The sequence below is a fragment of the Peromyscus californicus genome, unplaced genomic scaffold (assembly GCF_007827085.1).
Source record: "Peromyscus californicus insignis strain IS unplaced genomic scaffold, ASM782708v3 Scaffold_15__1_contigs__length_86483966, whole genome shotgun sequence".
NCBI classification, from domain to species: domain Eukaryota; kingdom Metazoa; phylum Chordata; class Mammalia; order Rodentia; family Cricetidae; genus Peromyscus; species Peromyscus californicus.
In genome coordinates this window covers 58,899,813-58,921,409 of record NW_026294447.1, presented here as the reverse complement: position 1 = coordinate 58,921,409, position 21,597 = coordinate 58,899,813, and the positions used below count along the sequence as shown (strand labels likewise).

General features: G+C 39.8%; 1 long non-coding RNA gene, 8 other non-coding genes and 3 pseudogenes across 9 annotated transcripts in view; all 12 read right to left on the bottom strand.

Annotated features, from left to right (window-relative positions):
* LOC128110940 (uncharacterized) overlaps positions 1–20,183 on the bottom strand; it is a 36,483-nt gene extending 16,300 nt beyond the window's left edge. The window contains exons 1-13 of the long non-coding RNA XR_008218417.1: positions 13,909–20,183; positions 12,566–12,628; positions 8,891–9,012; positions 8,036–8,199; positions 7,331–7,455; positions 6,477–6,639; positions 5,772–5,896; positions 4,871–5,077; positions 4,133–4,263; positions 2,681–2,730; positions 2,140–2,220; positions 820–899; positions 203–310 (exon numbers count right to left, since the gene is read on the bottom strand). This is a non-coding gene — a long non-coding RNA (uncharacterized LOC128110940). The remainder of the gene's footprint in view (positions 1–202; positions 311–819; positions 900–2,139; positions 2,221–2,680; positions 2,731–4,132; positions 4,264–4,870; positions 5,078–5,771; positions 5,897–6,476; positions 6,640–7,330; positions 7,456–8,035; positions 8,200–8,890; positions 9,013–12,565; positions 12,629–13,908) is intronic.
* On the bottom strand, positions 390–461 carry LOC128111335 (small nucleolar RNA SNORD113/SNORD114 family). The gene has a single exon (XR_008218593.1). It is a non-coding gene; the product is annotated as a small nucleolar RNA SNORD113/SNORD114 family (small nucleolar RNA).
* On the bottom strand, positions 2,301–2,373 carry LOC128111331 (small nucleolar RNA SNORD113/SNORD114 family). Its single transcript, XR_008218589.1, has one exon. It is a non-coding gene; the product is annotated as a small nucleolar RNA SNORD113/SNORD114 family (small nucleolar RNA).
* Positions 5,506–5,580, bottom strand: LOC128111336 (small nucleolar RNA SNORD113/SNORD114 family). Its single transcript, XR_008218594.1, has one exon. It is a non-coding gene; the product is annotated as a small nucleolar RNA SNORD113/SNORD114 family (small nucleolar RNA).
* Positions 6,213–6,287, bottom strand: LOC128111325 (small nucleolar RNA SNORD113/SNORD114 family). Its single transcript, XR_008218585.1, has one exon. It is a non-coding gene; the product is annotated as a small nucleolar RNA SNORD113/SNORD114 family (small nucleolar RNA).
* Positions 7,065–7,139, bottom strand: LOC128111343 (small nucleolar RNA SNORD113/SNORD114 family). The gene has a single exon (XR_008218599.1). It is a non-coding gene; the product is annotated as a small nucleolar RNA SNORD113/SNORD114 family (small nucleolar RNA).
* LOC128111324 (small nucleolar RNA SNORD113/SNORD114 family) lies at positions 7,773–7,847 on the bottom strand. The gene has a single exon (XR_008218584.1). It is a non-coding gene; the product is annotated as a small nucleolar RNA SNORD113/SNORD114 family (small nucleolar RNA).
* On the bottom strand, positions 8,625–8,699 carry LOC128111332 (small nucleolar RNA SNORD113/SNORD114 family). Its single transcript, XR_008218591.1, has one exon. It is a non-coding gene; the product is annotated as a small nucleolar RNA SNORD113/SNORD114 family (small nucleolar RNA).
* LOC128111327 (small nucleolar RNA SNORD113/SNORD114 family) lies at positions 13,212–13,283 on the bottom strand. The gene has a single exon (XR_008218587.1). It is a non-coding gene; the product is annotated as a small nucleolar RNA SNORD113/SNORD114 family (small nucleolar RNA).
* LOC128111333 (uncharacterized) lies at positions 13,529–13,595 on the bottom strand (annotated as a pseudogene).
* LOC128111352 (uncharacterized) lies at positions 17,574–17,631 on the bottom strand (annotated as a pseudogene).
* LOC128111349 (uncharacterized) lies at positions 18,445–18,512 on the bottom strand (annotated as a pseudogene).
* Positions 20,184–21,597: the final 1,414 nt, after the last annotated feature.

Sequence of the window (21,597 nt, the reverse complement as noted above, 5' to 3'; positions counted from 1 at the left end):
ATCCCATCAGAGTCATCATTATTCCAAGATTGGCCCCATTTTTCTCCATTGTGAATATAAATGTGTCTCCTTCAATAACTACCCTCCTTTTTATACATAAGTATAATCTCATACATTCTTTTATACTAACTTCATATATGTTCTCTTTTACACTTTGACCTAGTGTGAATATATTTCACATCTTAGTAGCACGGTGACTAACCTTCCATCAAAATGATGACAAGAATGTTGGCCAGATCTCACATCATCCTGAGCAACTGATGGGCTGGCAGGCATTGAAGATGAACAGATCACCTTGGAAGAATTCATTCTAAGGAGCACAGAGCAAAGCAGGGGACAAACAGTGACAACTCTGCTGTCAATCTTTATGTAGCCACATATCTTCTGTGTTGCATCTTGGTGTTTCAGACACATAGTCATCATGTATGCATCAAATGCCACCGGTGGTCATCATCAAGCCAAGATTAGTTCTCCCTTTCTCTAATTATTTCTATGTTGCCTATTAATTACTTAATTATAAACCCTATGATTAGTAACTGCTGCCCCCACAAAAAATAAATCTAGGAGTCTGATTATACCAAATCTGTACATGGATTCTCTATAATATATCCACCATATTAATAATACACTAGTTATCACATTTGTATTAACAATGGACAATTTCATGTAGTCCTCATATCTCCCATTGGTATTCAGATAGCCCTCTCTACAATACCCACTGTTTAGACACTATTTTAGACCATCACTAACTACACTATACACTGTTTAAACACTGTATTAAACCACTCAAACCAAGACAAGGAGATTTCTGTAACTCACACTGGTCTTGTTTTCCTCTTCAGCAGGGTGTGAATGGAGCCCTTGACCTTTGGGGGAATCCTCTAATTACATGGTCCATCCTGAGCACAGAGAGGAGGGGAGGGAATAGAGGAAAGGGGAGGGAAGGAGAGGGGAGAGGAGAGGAGAGGCCAGAAGGGGATGGGAGAGGAGAGGATAATGAAATGCTTACAGAGAAGGCAGCAAGGGTGAAAACACTGGAAATCATATCTGTCCCAGGCTCTATACAAAGACACAAGCCGGTGCTGCTGGCCATGGATAAACACGTCAGCCACCCGAGAGTATCCACTCCAATGAGAGTGCACCAACAAAATTTTGTTTGTTTGTTTTTAAAAGCCACACTTCTTACATTGTCTTCTATGATTATCTGCCATCTGAACCATTCATGCAAGACTTTTCAATTTAAAACTATTTACACTATTGTTTTATAAAATGAATATCTTCAAACTTCCAGCTAACCAAGAAAATTGATGTTATCTGTTACTGACATTATTTCAACTGTACACACAAACAGCTGTATGCTACTTGCTTCTCTTTGGATTACATATTTTCAGTGTACTAAGGGGGTTTGTTTTGGCCTTAAAATTCATGTTTGTAACTGAATAATGTTTCACCAACTTATCTCCATTGTTTTCTATATTTCTTGGATATTCAAGGAATTAAAAGAATACTATGAAATAGGTGAAGACAGAAATAGTATCTGCTGCAGGATGGACCCCAGAGACAGACACATGTACATCATCCTGTATACTACATGACTATACTACCTGTGTCCATCATCAATCTAACCTGACTCTAGTCACCTCTGTTCCCTTCCATTTTGGCTCTTGATTGAATCATTAATTCACTTGTAAGAATGGAAACCGTATTATTCCCCCAAACACTGAAACAGACTGGAAGTCACTCCTCTCTAAAGACTGAGTTAACCCCAACCTGTCTCCTTCAATGAGGAGCCTGGGTTCATCAAGCAAGGCCAACTCAGTGTCCTATTTCATGTTAAGTCCATATGTGTCATTGGTTATACTTGGCTTAATGCAGCCATAGTTTTTACTGAATATATTCATTTGTGTTTATGAGTGTGCATGCCAAGGATATGTGCATGGAGGCCAGGGTTCAACATTTGGGAATCTGTTTTCTTTCCACCATGTGGGTACAGGGAAACAATATTAGGTCAGTAGACTTTGCAGCAAGTGCCTTCATCTACTGAGCCATCTACCAGCCCCAGATCAAACACTTTTCAATATTGAAGTAACTAACCTTAAACAGAGCACATCAAACACAAGGACACTAACTAGTACTCACACTGTCCAAAGTACAATGCAGAGACAGAGATGTTGCACTGGGGACCACGAGAAGGCAGGACTCACCGCAGGAGCAGCCATTCTGAGGAGTACAGAGCAGAGCACAGGCTACAAAATGGCACTCTCCTTCAAGGCTCCGTGCTCATCTACTTATCTTTCATGTTGGACCTTAGAGTTTCAGACAGGTATTAGTCATCGTGTCTCTCATACCTTGGTAAATGTCATCATTGGTCCAGAAAAGGCTTGATCTCTCCTCCCTATCGACACTTTTCAATAAGCCAATAGTTCACTAGGAATGCCTGTGATACACAGACATTCAACAGGAGCACAGCTCGCTGACATGTTTAGATTGGAGCTCACATTAATGTATTCGCATGTACTATAAGCCATGCTCATAATTTGTACACACTTAGTACACAAGCTCATCATCATCTCAAATGACAATGTGAAAGTGAATCTATAGGATTATATTTCAGGCTTTGTAAAATAAAGTGATGTCTGTAAAAACATAGACAAGACCTATGGCTGTCACCCAAACTTACCTGGATGCAGTTTATATACAGGGAATTCACTGCCAGCTTATACACGCCCACTGGGGGAAGTAAAAAAAAAAAAAAAAAAAAAGAACAAAGGTAATAAATGATTATTAAAGGTGGATAACAATCATGGTTTCCAACTTTGATTTAGAGTGATATATCTACTCCTTAACTAAATAACATAATTTATCTCCTAATGAAATAAACAAATTTAATTATGTCCAGGGATTCAGAACAGAAACTGTGGCTGTGAGGTGAACTGCATGTATTGTCCTTAGTGAAAGAAGAAGGAGCAAGGCCCCATAAAAGTGGACTCAGGTATTCTCATCATGCATAAATAGATGAGCAAGGAGTTCCGACTAATGTTGTGGTCAATGTGGACATACTGATGTTCCTTGGACATAAATGTACTTTACCTTGCAGTTCTACCCAGGAGCAGATGTGTTGGCTCATAAGAACTTTTCATTTTGAGTTTTGAGCATCACTAACTGTTTGCAGAATGAGTGCTAGAAATGTATTTCTTAGGACATGTGAGCCTGAGCTTACGTTGCTCTTTGTCAACTTTGTCATAGACGTTCTAAGCAGGTTAAGGTAATATGTGAGTATGGCTTGAAATTTAGAAGAGACTAATCTTCTAAATTAGCAATCAGTAATATGAACTAGAATATTAATACAAAATTGGAAATATAAAAAAATATAATATAGATATAAATAAGGAATTTGGTGTTTAGGATATTTGTAAGGCTCCTTTTCAGAAATGTCCATAAAATACTATTGTCTAATTTATGCAAAAATGACTAGTTTTTACACTACTATTATGTTGGGAAACTGTACAAGTTGTGCATGTAAACACTATGTCAGATACTAGTCATCCCCAAAATAGACTGGAAGGAACAGGATTATTTTCAACAAAACCACAGATATAGATATGGGCATAAGAATAAACCAGGGACAGATAAATGCATAGAGTATGGCCCCATTCAAATGTGAATGTTTAAAACTGATATATTGGAGACCAAAAGTGTGATACTGGTGAGCACGGTTTGGCAATTTACAGGGAAGGCTGGATAAGAAAGTTGAGTGAGTGTTAGTAAACTGCACCGAGAAAGGTAGAATAAAATCTGGTGAAGTGCCACAGAAGGTGTAAATGTGGCTAAAAGAGAGGTAGTGATTTGGTAAAACAGAAAAGAGAAATGAATATGGGAATGTGGAAAAAAATGGCTTAGCAAAAAAATACGCATAACTTGATATTAATATTCTATAACTTGTAAATTTAGTAGAAGAAAAGGGAACCTACCAGCAGGCCAAAGAGTAAGGTGAAACAGAAAAGAATATGAAAGTATGTGAAGGTTGGATTAGGGCTTTGGTTTTCCAATGTGCTGTTAAAATTATCACTATATAATTAATGCTATACACACTGCTTACAGGTAAAGTTATAACATTATTATGAGATCATACCAAGATCCAACCAAAGTGTGAGTCAAAAGTAGGTAACAGTCATAGTTTGTCACAGGCTGTCAAAGTGGCATCAGAAAAACACTGGAAGACTGGAACAGTCTCTGAAAACATCAGTAAGTCAGGCAGGCTTTCTGAAGAAGGAAAAGCAGAAAAAGAAAAAGAAACAATGAGAAGATTCTTCCTGAATATGTTCTGGTTACTTGTCATAACCAAGGGAGAAGCGAGCAGGATTTCATTCTAAGCAATTGGGTAATTGGAACCCATTTAGTGAATTTATCTTAAACGTTACACTGATTGAGAAAATGGACATCTAAGTTCTACTTAGCATTTTACTGATTATGTTTCACACTCTAAGTATGGGAAATTAGTACTACTATAAAATGGCAGTTTGAAAAAAAAAAGAGGTCCACAGGAGATTGGCATATGCCAGTGAGACTACATACAAAGCTTACCATGATAAGGTACAGAACAAGGTGGCTCCCAGATTTCAGAATACAGGGCAAGGATCAATTAGCACACAAACACCCCGAGATCTCATTACTGGTCGTGGATGGGGTACATCACTACATGACCAGCTGCAGGGCCAAATAAATGACTTAGGTGTTGCATGGATAATTCTGATACAAAATGGGAGACTATTCTGTGTGGGGACCAAAACAGGTTCCACCTGAAACCATTTATAAGTGACTACTTTCTGAAACCTACTAATGCCAAAACACCGTAAGGCCAAGTACATACCTATAATTTGATATCCCAGGAGGGTCAGACAGTTGACTGTGAGTTCACAGGGCTATGAGAAATCACAGGAACCAGAGGGCAAGCAGACTGTGAATGTGCATTTGTGTGTGTGTGTGTGTGTGTGTGTGTGTGTGTGTGTGTGTGTGTGTGTATGACTGTGTGTGGATGTTTCCAAGTCAGCACTCTAGGGTGATCAGTATGGTGGACCTGTATGAAGGGAACAGAAAGAGAAGGGAGAGAAAAAGTTGAGAGTCTGTAGGACATTACTCTGTGCCCTCTGCTTTACCTAGGCTACAACTGTTGCTCTTCCAGGGCAGGGCACACTAAATTCTTGCCATTGTCAAGGAAAAATGACTGGCCCTTTTCTTAGACAACTGTGCTGTCCTGCACTAAGTCAGCAGCTCATCTCCCCCCATCTCTGCCCAAGACCTGTGGATACTCCAGGCTGAGATTTTTGTTTTCCACTCCCAGATCTGTCAAAGTCCCAACCACTTGTCCCCGACTCTGCCTAGCTGCCAGCCATGTTTCCTTGGCCAATGGACGTCAGTCCGGTCCACAGGACTGGTCCTGCTCTCTCTCTCCACCCCCAGCATCTAGGAGAGCACCCGAGGCGGCCCAAGGGCCATGGCTCTGTGTCTGACCTCAGATTTCAGATAAAACGGCTGTCATCGAGAAACACTCAGACTCCACCAGATCTCATCATCGGTCCCGGGTTGGGTGCTCTCTCTGGAGCCCTGAGGATGGGCTCACTCACTGGTCAGTGTGGCACACTCGGGAGGCCACACTAGAGGAGGCTACTCTGCTCTGAGACACCTCACCAGCTGCTCTTCCAGACAGCAGCAAGTTCACTCTCTGCCTTACCCCACGTAAACCATGAGGCTTTCCTCGAGACCCTCCTCACCTGTGCACGGGTGCCCACAGGAGGACCAATGCTGTAGCTGTCTGCCAGCAGGTGCTCTGGACTGAAATCAAGGCAGCCCGGGCCCTCTCGACCTCAGCAAACTGGTGCCATCGCTCTGGTCTCCTCTGGAGGGTAGAAGGCAGAGAAGGGAATAGAAATATTGAGACTCTCTCTCTTCTTGCTGACCCACCATCTCCTATCAAGGGGGGCTGCCTACAAGCTTTCTCTCTAAGGGAGTGGGCTTCAGTTCCCCATGATAGGGTAGATTGCCAACCTCAGGCTGATTCAAATACAAGGCAGACCACAGTCTGCACCACCCTTGCTTCTGAGTGATGTTATCAAATATCTGTGCAGCCCAGGAAGCACAGGTCCACAAGGGACGGGCATATGCCTATGGGCCTCCATCCACAGCTTAGCACGTGAAGGCGGGCATCGGGAAGGAATGACCTCAGATTTCTGGATACTTGGCGTTCATCGAGTATCACTCACATGCCACCAGATCTCATCATCGGTCGTGGATGGGTCCCCTCTCTCCCTGGCCAGTTTCAGGGCTGCACTTCTGAGGTGGTGCAGGGAACAATCTGAGCACAGAATGAGAGACTGTTCTGTGTGGTGATCCATAATAGGATCCCCTTAAAACCAGTCATAAGTGATTACTGTTTGGACTCTACTAATGCAAAAACACCTTAAGGCCAGTGCACATACCTATAATCTGGTCCCGGAAGAAGGTCAGATGGTTGACTCTCAGTCTACAGCGCTCTGAGCACTCTCGGTGCCCCCAGGACGTGCAGAGTTCCTGTATGTCTGTTAGGGGGGTGGAGATGGTCTCGAAGTCTGAACGCTGGCACTATGAGTCTTGTGGGCTCTTCTGGAGGGTACAGAGCAGAGAAGGGAGAGAAAAAGTTGAGAGTCTGTAGGACATCACTCTGTGCCCACTGCTTTACCTAGGCTGCTACTGTTGCTCTTCCAGGGCAGGGCACACTAAATTCTTGCCATTGTCAAGGAAAAATGACTGGCCCTTTTCTTAGACAACTGTGCTGTCCTGCACTAGGTCAGCAGCTCATCTCCCCCCATCTCTGCCCAAGACCTGTGGATACTCCAGGCTGAGATTTTTGTTTTCCACTCCCAGATCTGTCAAAGTCCCAACCACTTGTCCCCGACTCTGCCTAGCTGCCAGCCATGTTTCCTTGGCCAATGGACGTCAGTCCGGTCCACAGGACTGGTCCTGCTCTCTCTGTCCGCCCCCAGCCTCTAGGAGAGCACCCGAGGCGGCCCAAGGGCCATGGCTCTGTGTCTGACCTCAGATTTCGGATAAAACGGCTGTCATCGAGAAACACTCAGACTCCACCAGATCTCATCATCGGTCCCGGGTTGGGTGCTCTCTCTGGAGCCCTGGGGATGGGCTCACTCACTGGTCAGTGTGGCACACTCGGGAGGCCACACTAGAGGAGGCTACTCTGCTCTGGGACACCTCACCAGCTGCTCTTCCAGACAGCAGCAAGTTCACTGTTTGCCTTACCCCACGTAAACCATGAGGCTTTCCTCGAGACCCTCCTCACCTGTCCACAGGTGCCCACAGGAGGGCCAATGCTGTAGCTGTCTGCCAGCAGGTGCTCTGGACTGAAATCAAGGCAGCCCGGGCCCTCTCGACCTCAGCAAACTGGTGCCATCGCTCTGGTCTCCTCTGGAGGGTAGAAGGCAGAGAAGGGAATAGAAATATTGAGACTCTCTCTCTTTTGCTGACACACCATGTCTCCTTTCAAGGGGGGCTGCCTACAAGCTTTCTCTCTAAGGGAGTGGGCTTCAGTTCCCCATGATAGGGTAGATTGCCAACCTCAGGCTGACTCAAATACAAGGCAGACCACAGTCTGCACCACCCTTGCTTCTGAGTGATGTTATCAAATATCTGTGCAGCCCAGGAAGCACAGGTCCACAAGGGACGGGCATATGCCTATGGGCCTCCATCCACAGCTTAGCACGTGAAGGCGGGCATCGGGAAGGAATGACCTCAGATTTCTGGATACTTGGCGTTCATCGAGTATCACTCACATGCCACCAGATCTCATCATCGGTCGTGGATGGGTCCCCTCTCTCCCTGGCCAGTTTCAGGGCTGCACTTCTGAGGTGGTGCAGGGAACAGTCTGAGCACAGAATGAGAGACTGTTCTGTGTGGTGATCCATAACAGGATGCCCTCAAAACCAGTCATAAGTGATTACTGTTTGGACTCTACTAATGCAAAATACCTTAAGGCCAGTGCACATACCTATAATCTGGTCACAGAAGAAGATCAGATGGTTGGCTCTCAGTCTACAGGGCTCTGAGCACTCTCGATGCCCCCAGGACATGCAGAGTTCCTGTGTGTGTCTGTTAGGGGGCGTGGAGATGGTCTCGAAGTCTGAATGTTTGCACCATGAGTTGTGGGCTCTTCTGGAGGGTACAGAGCAGAGAAGGGAGAGAAAAAGTTGAGAGTCTGTAGGACATCACTCTGTGCCCTCTGCTTTACCTAGGCTGCTACTGTTGCTCTTCCAGGGCAGGGCACACTAAATTCTTGCCATTGTCAAGGAAAAATGACTGGCCCTTTTCTTAGACAACTGTGCTGTCCTGCACTAGGTCAGCAGCTCATCTCCCCCCATCTCTGCCCAAGACCTGTGGATACTCCAGGCTGAGATTTTTGTTTTCCATTCCCAGATCTGTCAAAGTCCCAACCACTTGTCCCCGACTCTGCCTAGCTGCCAGCCATGTTTCCTTGGCCAATGGACGTCAGTCTGGTCCACAGGACTGGTCCTGCTCTCTCTGTCCGCCCCCAGCCTCTAGGAGAGCACCTGAGGCGGACCAAGGGCCATGGCTCTGTGTCTGACCTCAGATTTCAGATAAAATGGCTGTCATCGAGAAACACTCAGACTCCACCAGATCTCATCATCGGTCCCGGGTTGGGTGCTCTCTCTGGAGCCCTGGGGATGGGCTCACTCACTGGTCAGTGTGGCACACTCGGGAGGCCACACTAGAGGAGGCTACTCTGCTCTGGGACACCTCACCAGCTGCTCTTCCAGACAGCAGCAAGTTCACTGTTTGCCTTACCCCACGTAAACCATGAGGCTTTCCTCGAGACCCTCCTCACCTGTCCACAGGTGCCCACAGGAGGACCATTGCTGCAGCTGTCTGCCACCTGGTTCTAGGGACTGATATTTCTTCCCTTGAATTCTTCCTCAGTATCTAATCTTCAGTGTCTTTTCAATATATCTGTGTTGGAGAATTCAGAGAATCTCATATAAATTTTAGACTTCCTTAATTGCTGTTACCTTTTGTATTTTATTTTTTTGCATGTCCCTTTTTCTTTGTCCATTTTTTTCTTTTCTTTTTTTTTTGGCCCTCTTCTTCAGAGTTAATTTATATAGAGTCAGATAGATTTATGACCAATAATTTTCTTTACTACTTTGTATTACATATGGTTTACTATTTCCATACCTTTAATTCTTATGGAATTCCTCCTCTATTTTGCTACCACTGTTATGTTCTTGTGATAATATTTTAGCACAACTGCTGACCTTTTTTGGTTAGACTAGCATCTCTAACTTGGCACAAGAGACTGCCATATATCCTGGCCTTCACTTTCTATTATTCTTTAATTCATCAATCATCAATCAAATGCTCTCATAATGTATCATTACTTTCAGAGTGAGCCCGTTTTCTAACATCTATATTGAATCCTTGATTATTTATGATGAACTCATATATCACGAATATATTGAAATTGTGTTAATTACCCTCCAAATTGTACAGATTTAAGGAATCAGTGGCACAATCTCTTCAATATTGTAGACAGTTTGCCTTTTACAGTCAGCATACATTACTTCTCCCAGTATCATATTAACAGTGGGTTTCTTGGAAATCTGTAATTTCATGACACTTATGCAGATAGCAGCCTCCAACAGCAGAACCCTGCTGCTCATGTCTCTCCTCAGCTCTACACAGCACTGTCGCTCTAGTCTGCTGTACTTGGAGAAATCTGTCAGTCCATTTGAAATCATTTCTCGGGGTGTGTTGACCACATTAATGCTCCCCTCCATTTTTCTTTGATGTTTTCTTACATTGAACTACTTTGATGTTACATCATAATTTAGAAATTATTCATATTATCTTTTACAAAGTGACCTAGTTCAAACTAAATAAGAAGATAGACATTATCTGTAAGTTCCTCTATCCCATCTTTATACAACATTATGATCAACATGATCCCTGCTTCTTTTTGGAATTAGTACATTGGTGTAAATCCACAGGGATTTTTACCTTAGTCATCATTTTTATAATTGGACGAATATTCCCTCTTTTCTCTTTTTCTTTATATTTTTCTATTTTTGTTTTTGGAGTGATATTGAAGGAATTAAATTAAAACATGAAATATGTGAACATGAAGCACACATCTGCCAGATGGACCTCGGAGACTGACAGATGAGTATCTCTCTGGACTTAAACTGATTCTGTTCATCAATCATCCATTCACTTTAATATTGACTGTTTATTTAATCATGTATTTACTATTAACAATGGAAATCTCCATTATTCTCCATGAACACTGAGAGAGGCTGGAAGCTCACATCAATTCTCCTTCAGTGATAAGCCTTGGTTTTGTACAGGCATGTCCAATTCAGTGTTCTAATTCATGATACTTTAATTTGTTTCATCTATCACTTTTGAGCTAATGAAATAATATTGCACATTAATTTTTAAACACTTATTTGTCTGTGTTGGGGAAGAGAGCTGAGGAAGTACTAGGAGAACTTTCGGGTTCTAAGTATCCAGCTAAGGTCATCAGGCTTTAGTGTTGAGCCATCCCACTGCCCCATGCTTCTCACTGTTAGATAATGAAGTGACTAACTTTTGGCAAGCCACCTAAATCATGTCAATACTATCAACTAGCACTCACTTAGGCTCTAAGTCCTAACACAGATAGGCAATAGGTCAGCTGGTGAGCATGGAAGACGGCGAGATTCCCTTAGGAATGCTCATTCTAGTGAGCGCAACACACAGCAGAGGCTGAAATACGACAGAACTTTTCCTAACTTTGATTATCCACTTAACTTTGGGTTGGACTTCCAAGTTCCAGACATCTGGTCCTATCATCTGACACTCAGGTGCTGACATTTGTCATTTATCAGTCCCCTTTACTTATTTCTATTTATCTGACTGTTTTATACTAGATAAACATAAAAATTTTGAGTTTTGTATTAATTACTATTTAACCATCAATTTATAGGTTGTAGAATGCAAATTAAACACATGTATATGGTACATAATAATAACATCAGTGTAGAAAATTGTTTTGTTTGCCCAATGCTTTTCTTTAAATTTGTGGCCAACATGTAAGAAACATACACATTACTGTAGATTAGTTTGTTATTTACTGCATAAATTTGATCAAATCAAGGTGATTGACTTATGTATGTGCTTATCACTTCTCCAAATATGATACTATAGGTCTATAGGAACTATAATCACCAGTCTGCTCATAATCTAGTACAGTGTTGACAATCTCATTAGGTATTTTTGTAATTGAACAATTTTTCACTTATGGTAAAAAAAAAAAAACACCCTAAATCTAATTATATTGAACCCAAGGAAAATATCAGCACTCCAAAGTGTGACTAGTGGGTGATTATTACAGAAAAATCAGATTGTGTTTGTTTTGTGTTGGGCATCAAAGTCATGGCACATCTAACCTGTCATATTGAGTGAGGTAGAACAAACCAAAAGGTGACCCTGTGACCTCTCAATATGAACATTGACCTTGCAATGCCACTTACTTATAAGAAAATAGAAAAACATGGATCACAAAAACATAAAAACACAAGCCCTTAAGAGTTTATCATTTTCTGTCCAATCATTTTTCATTTGAATCTGTGACTCTTTGGTAAGTGACTTGTGTGAGGCTCAAGACCGAAAAGTAGCCATATTCCACATCATGTCTGTTAATAAGATACATGAAGTTTAACAAACTTCACGTTTCAGTCCAGCACCTAAAGGAGAAAGAGAACTCTGCAGCTATTTTTCTCAGGTCTCTGCTGCCAAGTCTCCATCAAAGCAGAACTCATGTAAGACCATAAAGGCAATTAGTGAGACATCCATTCCCCTGGTCCATATATCCAGCCTTTCCCTTATATCACTACTATGTCTTTTAGTTTTTGAGATATTTATTTATATTTCTCTTCACAGTATATACTTCAGTCTTGTCATAGGTCAAGAGCAATGATCAACTGTTGTTTGGGTTATTCAAAGTGGATGAAACAATGGGTTAATTTATTGTTTATTTCAATTTATATGAATATTCATTTTCCTTATTGTATATTTTAATATATTTAATATTTTATATTGTATATTTTAATATTTAATACTAATGAGTATTGATTGCAAAGGGCTCACATGCAACAGTTGTCAACCTTGGTTTTGACTGGCCATCACCTGACAGTAATACAAACTAGGTCATGAAGAAATATACATGAATAACAAAGCATAACATTAATATCCATAAGGACGAATAACACACACCTCTGAATTTTTCCATTAGAAAAAGTAAGTTACTCCATGACTGTCCTCGGTGCCATATGCATGGAAAAATTACTACCAAGTTTCTGTCAAATTGATATTAAAATTGGCAAGGTTGGCACCTTTGATGGTAGGAAATAGGTAAAAAAAATAAATAAAATGCCATTTTTCAAAGAGACCCTGACAAAGACAACATTGGCTGTTACATTTGTCCCACATTCTAGCACAGAGAAGCAAGCCACAAGCCACTCACCATGGAAGAATATGCCACTCTTCAGGAGAACATCCACATGTAGTCTTCCCAAGAGCATCCTCTCTGTGAAGCGTGGGGTAAAACATAACACAGCTGAGATAGTGGAACAGTCCGTATCATCCTTCACATGGTCATTCATTTATCAATCTTTTTTTTTTTTTTTTTTTGGTTTTTCGAGACAGGGTTTCTCTGTGTAGCTTTGCGCCTTTCCTGGAACTCACTTGGTAGCCCAGGCTGGCCTCGAACTCACAGAGATCCACCTGGCTCTGCCTCCCGAGTGCTGGGATTAAAGGCATGCGCCACCACCGCCCGGTTATCAATCATTATTAAAAAATTAATTCCATTTCTTCAGAAAATGAACAAATGTGACCTTCCCTCAGAACATAGTTGTGGTCTACAGTTGAAATGAGTACATGACTCTTAAACAAAAGCTCACAGTGAAGACCCACGTACTTCTCCAACCAGGTCAGTGTGTCCAGTGTACATCACTACATTCTTATATCATCATGTATTTTACAATTGGACGATGCTTCACCCATCATCTTGGCTTTATCTTGATAGATTATATATTTCCTTGAATTGTTCACTGGCCCAGTTACAATAATAGCATGAGTATATGAACATGGAGAATATATGTCTCTTCAGATAAGACCTCAGTGTTACAGACACATATTCATTGACAAGGGCTCATATGCCACCCATGTTCATCATCAATCCAGGATTGGACCTGTTTTTTTCTATCACTTCTACTTTGTTTATTGATTGAATCACTAAGTCACTTGTCTTGTCTACTACTTACACATGTCCCAAGATCTAACCTAGAGATACGACTAATGACTGGGTAACTGTGGAATATGCAGAAATCTCCCCAGGAGAAGCAATTCTGGGGAAAAGAGAACAGAACAAGGGATAAAAAAATGACTCTCTCTCCACAGACCCTTGCTTCTGCATTTATCATTTATGTTGGACCTCGGAGTTTCAGACACATGTCATTCATCATCATATACTGGCAGTTATGATCACTGATCCAGGGACAGGCTAATCGCTCTTCTTTCTTATCTACAGTGTTGGTTAGTAATCCATTAACCCACCAGCGAAACCCACATGTTTCTTGAAGTCAATGATATATATATATATATATATATATGAAGAATATGCTATTTGGGATGTAATACCCACAGCCTTTTGTTATCTAAGGTCAACTTTTCATTATATCAGTTACTCAGTTAAAATATTCATCAGTGTCCCAAATGGAGTGCACTAGACTTCTATCACTGCGTATTTTTGAAGCAGAGAGTAAACTGTCCAGGAACAACAAAACAAGGTTTATACCTATTACTCACTTGGATTTCCAGATTCTGGTGAGAAATGCACTGCTGAGCACCAGCCATGGAGAATTCCAGCCCCAGCTCAGATGATTCCATTGGGAAGAACACAGAGCAGAGCAGATAAACATAAAGAAAGTGAAAAGCTGGGACATTCTTTTTATAGACCTTTGGTTTTTAGCTTTGCTTTCTGAATTGACTTATTCACTCATTAATTTAATAAAGCATGCTTTTACCTTAACAAAATATATAGAAACAATTTAATTTAAAAAGAACTTTAAAATAGCCCCATATCTAGATGATAAACAAGGCTTGAACATCTAATGTCTATGTTAGCTGAGGATGGTAGTATAGGAGTTATATTTATTTCCCACTGTGCTTTACTGTTTTTATAACAACATATCAAAGTGCTCCTGACATACTTCATGTTTACATTTGATTAATACATAAGTAATTGATTGAATAATAGTTTCACTGCTTAATTTTAATCGCATAATCAACAAATATAAACACAGGTACCAGCCTCTGGGTCCTTAGATATTTTTAAATACGTTTAGAGCAGTGGTTCTCAACCTTCCTAATGCTACAATCTTTTAATTCAGTTCTTCATGTTGTGGTGACCCCCACTTATAAAATTACTTTCATTACTACTTCAGAACTGTAATTTTGCTATTGTTATGAATCGTAATGTAAATATCTGACATGCAGGATATCTGATTGGTGTTCCCATAGGAGGCTGTGACCCACAAGTTGAGAACTACTGTGCTAAGGCATCTCACAGGCATGTGATCCCTGTGATGGGTTATTCAATCCCCAAAGGATTCATGACCCACAGTGTGCAAACCACCAGTCTGGAGGATATCTTCTACCAAGAAAATGAACTATCTTACATTTTTATTGGCTATTAGAGTCCAGATGTTTCATGTAGTGTGTAAGGCCCACTCTCAATACCTGCTATCAACATTGGTTCATGTTTTAACCTCCTACTTTTTATTTGAATTTACTTTATTCTAAGTCACTAATCAAAGTAAATCAATAAAATAGCCTGATTCACAAAAATAAACATGATGCTTGACAGGTTAACATCTGTCTGTAGAATCCTATCCATTTGAGACTTTATCTTTTGTTAATTGGCCTCAGTGTGGAGGTGATCAATCAGGAATGACAACTGACATCAATCTCTTGTTAGGGTACAGTTAACTTTTATTTGGATGAGCAGTGTCCCATGACATCTATCACATTCTTTATCCATTTGTCAGCTAATGGCTACTCAAGTCTGTCCCACTTCGGCCCCTGTAGACAGCACTGCAGTGAGTGTGAGAACAGGTGTCCCTTTGACACAAATACAACAGCTACCAGTTGGTTGGATTATCAGGCAACTTAATTATTAAATATTACTTACATCATCCTCCAGGTTTCTGACAGAGATGGACCATGGAGAACTTTACCACGGAGAATCTCATCAGCTCACACGGGACCATGGGGAAGAGCAGGGAAAAAGAACACATGGTTAAAAAAATTTAAGACAACCGAATTGGGCACTCTCCCCATTGGCCCTTAACTTTATCTATGGTTTAGAGTGGTTATTCTCAACCTTCCTGATGCTGCAACACTTTAATACAGTTCCTCATGTTGTGGTGAACCCCAACCATAAAATTATGTTCATTGCTGCTTCATAACTGTGATTTTGCTACTGTCAGGAATCGTAATGTAAATATCTGATATACAGGATATCTGATATGTAACCCTTGTGAAAAAGTTGCAACCCACAGGTTGAGAACAAGTGCTTTGGAGTCATTTATACACTCATTAATTTAACAGTGTAAGGTTTCATTTTTGTTTTTATTTCTTTTAATGAAAGAATTTTAAACTTTCCATATACTGAGAACACTGGCTTTACCATATAGAGTCTGAACTATCTTTAGCCAAAGAAGGGCAAGTAAGGGAGTCAGACATCTAAATCAGGATCTTACTGTTTTCTTAACACATTATAATGTGCCAAGACATGTATTTTTATAGTTAGACAGTATTTCATTAATTGAGTGATTGATGTTCTCATTCATCTAATTTTGACACAAAGGCCAGGACCAAGAGCCTTGGATATTGCCAAGTCTGTCTTGAAGACACCTTCTAATGAGACAATGAACAATATTTCTTTTGCATTTGACTCCAGAGTCCAGGCATATTTTATTCACCCTACAAGGCTCATTTGACAACAGCCACCAACACTGGTTCTTATTTGCCTTTTTAATTATAGCATTTCTATTTTTATTCTAAGCTATTAATTAAAGTAAATCAACAAACATGATTCATAAGCTCAGAATACGATACTTGGCACATCTGACCTTGCTCTCTTTCAAAGGAGACCAAAGTACAATTACCATTTTAAATTCAATTATTTGTTGTCTTTCTGATGAGTTTTTTCTTTTCAGTTTTCTGTATTATTATGAGTTTTCAAGTTTATATATATATATATATATATATATATATATATATATAAAATCTACGAGAATTTCATATATGTATATAATGTATTTTCTTCATATCCAACAATGCACTCCCTCTGGGATGACCCCTGTGTCTCTCTCAACTTTTTTCTCAGATAACATATGGAGTCTAAAATTAGTGTGACCCAAATATGTGTGAATCCAACACTGGAGCATGGTCAAGTAACTAGGCTCTTAAGCCCTTGTTAGATTCTATTTGGACACAAATTAATTTTTATTAAAAAAATTGACATTGTGGATCAAGCCACAGATATTAATGTAAAGAGAAATAATTCAGGCACAGAAGGACAAGAAGTACATGAACTCATTCATGTTGAAAACTGACCTCAGGGAAGCTGGGAGTTGAATGGTAGTTAGCAGAGACAGGGGAGGTTGTAGAGAGGCAGAGGTAGTAAAGGAGAATCAGTGGATGCTGAGTCACTGTTAGATGGCTTTGGTGTGGTAGATATAGGAAGTTGACTTTAGGTAACAATCAAATTGATCCTCTTTCTCTATTTCACATTAGTTTGTTGATTCATTCATAGATAAAAAATAAAAGTAATAAAAAGTAGACCCTTGAACAGTCACTAAGATGTTTCTTTATCATTGCTTCCAGAGAGTTCAGATGTATTGTGTAAACTAAGCTAGGTGGTTCATACACAAAGAATTCAGTGCAATATAGACTTCCAGTCTAATGTTTACCGTAGGCATATTTTAGCTTCTCTGGTTAACTTTCATTCTTTTTAAAAGTCAAAGCAGTCACAGCATATTATTATGCACCATTTCGTGCTTTTGACACATGCATGTAACCATGGAGCTCAAGCCCATGGCAAGATGTGTCCCCTGGCTCAGAGCATCCAGGCCCAGGACATCAAAGCAAAACAGCTCATTAAAAAGATGGGCTAATCTATTTTAGTTCTGCTTATCATTCTCCCCTCAGTTGGCTATTTAGGAAGTCATTATTTGGAGGCTCTTTATGCTACTTTCCTTGACCCAAATGTTGACTATTATCTATTAATTATACTGTCTACCTCATCTCTAGCCAAAGAGCACACAAAAGTATAAAAGTTATTTCCATCCAGACAACAATGCTTTCAAACTAATAGGATGGAAATAAATGAACATGTAAACTGAAAAAAAAAATACATTCCATTTTACTGACAGAATTATTCCAAACATAGAAAATTGGGAAAGAAGCTGGACCCAGAGTCCATTGTGTGTGACTCATATGGCACTATACATCATCAGTGATCCAGGATTAAATCTTCTTTTCTATACTAATTTCTACTTTTTATTTGATCAGTTAATATAATTACAAACCCTATGATATACAACCACTTCCAATGGGTGCTATCATTACTAATCTATACATGGATTCTCTCTAACATTAACATATTCATTACATTAATCCACAACACTTTCCACATTTTCATTATGAATAAAAATTTTTATGCAGTCCTTATTTGTGCCATTGATATTCAGTTGGCCATCATTAACTACCCTGTAAATACTTGTTAAATGGTATCTCAAACCACACAAAGCAAGACAAGAAGCCTTTAGTTCACATTGGTGTCACTCTTATTCTCATCAGAATGCAGCACTCCTGACCTTGGATGACCCTCCACTCACACAGTATGGTCATTCTTGAGTATGGAGCAAAGAAGAGATAATGAACCTGAGACCTCCCTACCATGTATCCTTTCTTCTTGGCTTTCCCTTAGTATCATATGGAGTATATATCTCTCATTTCTAATAAAATGAACAATTCTAAACTTGAGACTGGTAGAGAATACTAACTACTTGTGTGACATATAGACCATCATTAGCCACGTGGTCAAATGCACATTCCATTAATTTCCCCTTGGACTACCCCATTTTCAATATATATTAATATACTTCCCATTAGCATTGTGGAATGGATGTTGTTTCATCTATTTTATCGAATTGATTTTTCACATTAATCCCATAGTGAAAATAGAATAAAAATATGTAACCATAAAAAAATCTGTTACATAAGCCTGACTACAGAAGCACTTTAAAACAGAAGAAATGGACTAGTTTTTTCCATGTAGACCTGTTTCTGACATGTGTGCATTATGTATGATTTATATGACACCATTGGTCATCATGGATCCAGGACTAGTACTTTCTGTTTTCTAGCTGCTTCTATATTGTTTGGGTTCATTTTTGAGTCACTAACTTCCTAATATTAACCTCGGATGGTCTAGTCACAAATCTAAGAACAGCTGAGATATTCTCATCCTGTATCTAGACTCATCTCACATGAAATTTTCTATCACATCAGTCATTTGGTTTCTACCTCTCTGTGTATCTAATAATCCCTAATAGCATTTAACTACAGTTGATAGTTCTTGGGTCTCTTGGACACCGTGCAGCCCTAGAGTGAAGGTCCAGAGACAAGGCCCCTGAACTAAACCAAGAACATTGACTACACTCACCGACCTCCACACTTGTGCCAGAGCATGGCGGCAGCCTGAGCCTGGGACTGGAGGAGAAGGCATAAGGCACTAGCAGTGCAAGACATGCTGGGTGTACCAAGCAGAGCACTAAGAAGATTTTCATGTCTATTTCATCCTGCACCTCACACTTGTGTATTTATGCTTCACAACCTATATATTTTCTCTTAACTAAAACAACCTGAGTTTTAAAACAGCCATAACAGGGAAAAAAACCCGAATATATAGAGTCATAGTATTTCTTCTCCTAACAACAATAACAACAACAAGCACCATGGTCCAAATCATTGGCTCAGAGCAAGAGGACCAGTTACAATTTCTGCCCATCTGTCCAATCTTGGGCATGGAGACAGCTCCCCAGAACCACTGACTTGGGAACTGCAGTATTTACAAATTGTGTTAATAATATTGATTGCCTCCTTTCATATCTTTAAAAATTGAGCAAATTTCTTCATGTTTCTTTATGTAATTAAAGTGTAAATTTGGCCATTGATTTTTTTATTTTTGGTAATAACAATCAAAATTCATGAAGCACAAAACTCCAAAGAATATGACCTTTTGGGATAGCTGATGTCTCCATGGGAATAGTCCCAGAAAAGCTAATACAACAGATTTCTGTCTCTGAACTAACCCAGAATTTCGGAGATGAATTATTCATCACCCATGATAAGTACTTGTGGTCATCTTCTTGGGTGAGAATTTCAACTCTTCTCTCCTTACTACATTTATCTGTTAATTTTCCAATTAATTAACAGTAATAAATACCTGCCTTCCAATATAATCAATTTACTGCTGTGTCTATAAGAACTGTCGATATAGAGACATCTCACACTCAAGCATATCTTTCGGGAACCAATCTCAGTGTAAATATCCACTTAAGAACTGATACTGTATTGATCCCTTAGCAGCATCTGGCTGAATTTCTTGACAACATAAATGCATTTCTTAAACAATTCGGTGAATGTTTTTAATAAGAAAGCCACTAATACCGAAGGAAAGGCCCTATCACTGATTCGCATCTCTGTTCTTGGCACCTGGATTCCATAACCATGCTTTAGTCAGCTCATTGCATTTATTCGGAAGCACACATGCAATGCTGCTAATCAAATATTGAGAAATGTCAAATGTAGTGGCATATAATCCCAGCACCCAGGAGGCAGAGCTAAGTAGATCTCTGTGAGGTCCAGGCCAGTCTGGTCTACACGCCATGTTCCAGGGCTACACAGTGAGACCTTCTCTCAAAACAACAACAACAATGATTAAAAAAACCCACCATTGACAGAGTCATAACATTAATGCATGACTTTCAAATTCCATTTTCTTTTTCTTTTTCTTTCTTTTTTTTTTTTTTTTTTTTTTTGAGACAGGGTTTCTCTGTGTAGCTTTGCGCCTTTTTCCTGGAGCTCACTTGGTAGCCCAGGCTGGCCTCGAACTCACAGAGATTTTCTTAGTCATTTTAGTATTTATTACCTTGTTTTTTTTGGTTTTTTGTCGTTGTTTTTCTTAAGCATATAAATACTTGAACTCATCATGACCCAAAGTAAGAACCCTGCCTATCCCATGTCATTATTCAACCCACTTACCCATACCCCAAAAGGCAGCCTTTCTCAGTCCACTTCATGCTTCGTGAGCTTCAAGGGGCCTAAGATACATTAATAATGATCTTGCCTCACCACATGCTTTCATGCTTGCATAGACCATTCTCTCGCTTTGTACACTGTCACGTTTATTCTTTCATTTGCTGATTTTTAATAACAAAATCAAATCTATGATGCAAAAAAAAAAAAAACCTGAGAGGATGATCCTTGAATATTACTAAAATCCGTGTGCTCATCCCTGCAGAGACAAACATGCAAATCCCTGCGTGCAACAGACCTCAGAAGGTCATGGACACTTTGGTCATAAAAACAGTTGGGAGGCAATGCGCTCCATATCCTCCCTTGCTCTTCTCTGTATAATCTGTTTGTTCTTCCAATTTACGGCATGAACTACCATCAGCTCTCTGACATGGAGCAGCATGTATATCTCTGTACTCCTGCTTCACAATAAAAGTACCATACACATTTAACTTTTAAGGAATATTTAGAGGATGTATCAATTTTTTACATCATGCACACACACAGAGAGACAAACACACACACACACACACACACACACACACACACACTCAAGATAAGAAAGTAAAAAGGGTCAAAGAGGAAAAAGAAGGGATCAGTGGGATAACAGATGCTAATTGGGTCATGAATGTGATCAAAGTACATCAGATACATATAGGAAAATGTTGTAATGGAGCCCACTACTATGTACAATTACTGTACGCTAATAAGAAGTTGGGGATAGAAAATTACTTTTGGGGGGTAAGTTGGCCACCAGCAGGTTGCTCACACTCCAGTGGATGACCCCACACCAAGGTAGGTGCATCTGGGAAGTACTATTGACTCCATAAGTTAAAAATAATAATAATTTAAAAATATTTAAAGGCATGAAAATTGTAAGAGATGTGTTTGGAGAGTTTGGAAGCAGATAGGACCAAGATACATTATATAGGTATATGAAATTTTCAAAGAATAAGTAAAAAATATTATTTGAAAGAAACTTAAAAGAATTAGTGAGTTAGATTTGATCTTTTTGAAATTTTTGCTAATATTTAAATGTATCGTAAGTGTCGGCTCTCAGTTCTTTAAACAGGTTTGGTTTTTTGTACATTGGTTATATGAATAGTCACTTGCATATATTTTCACTCT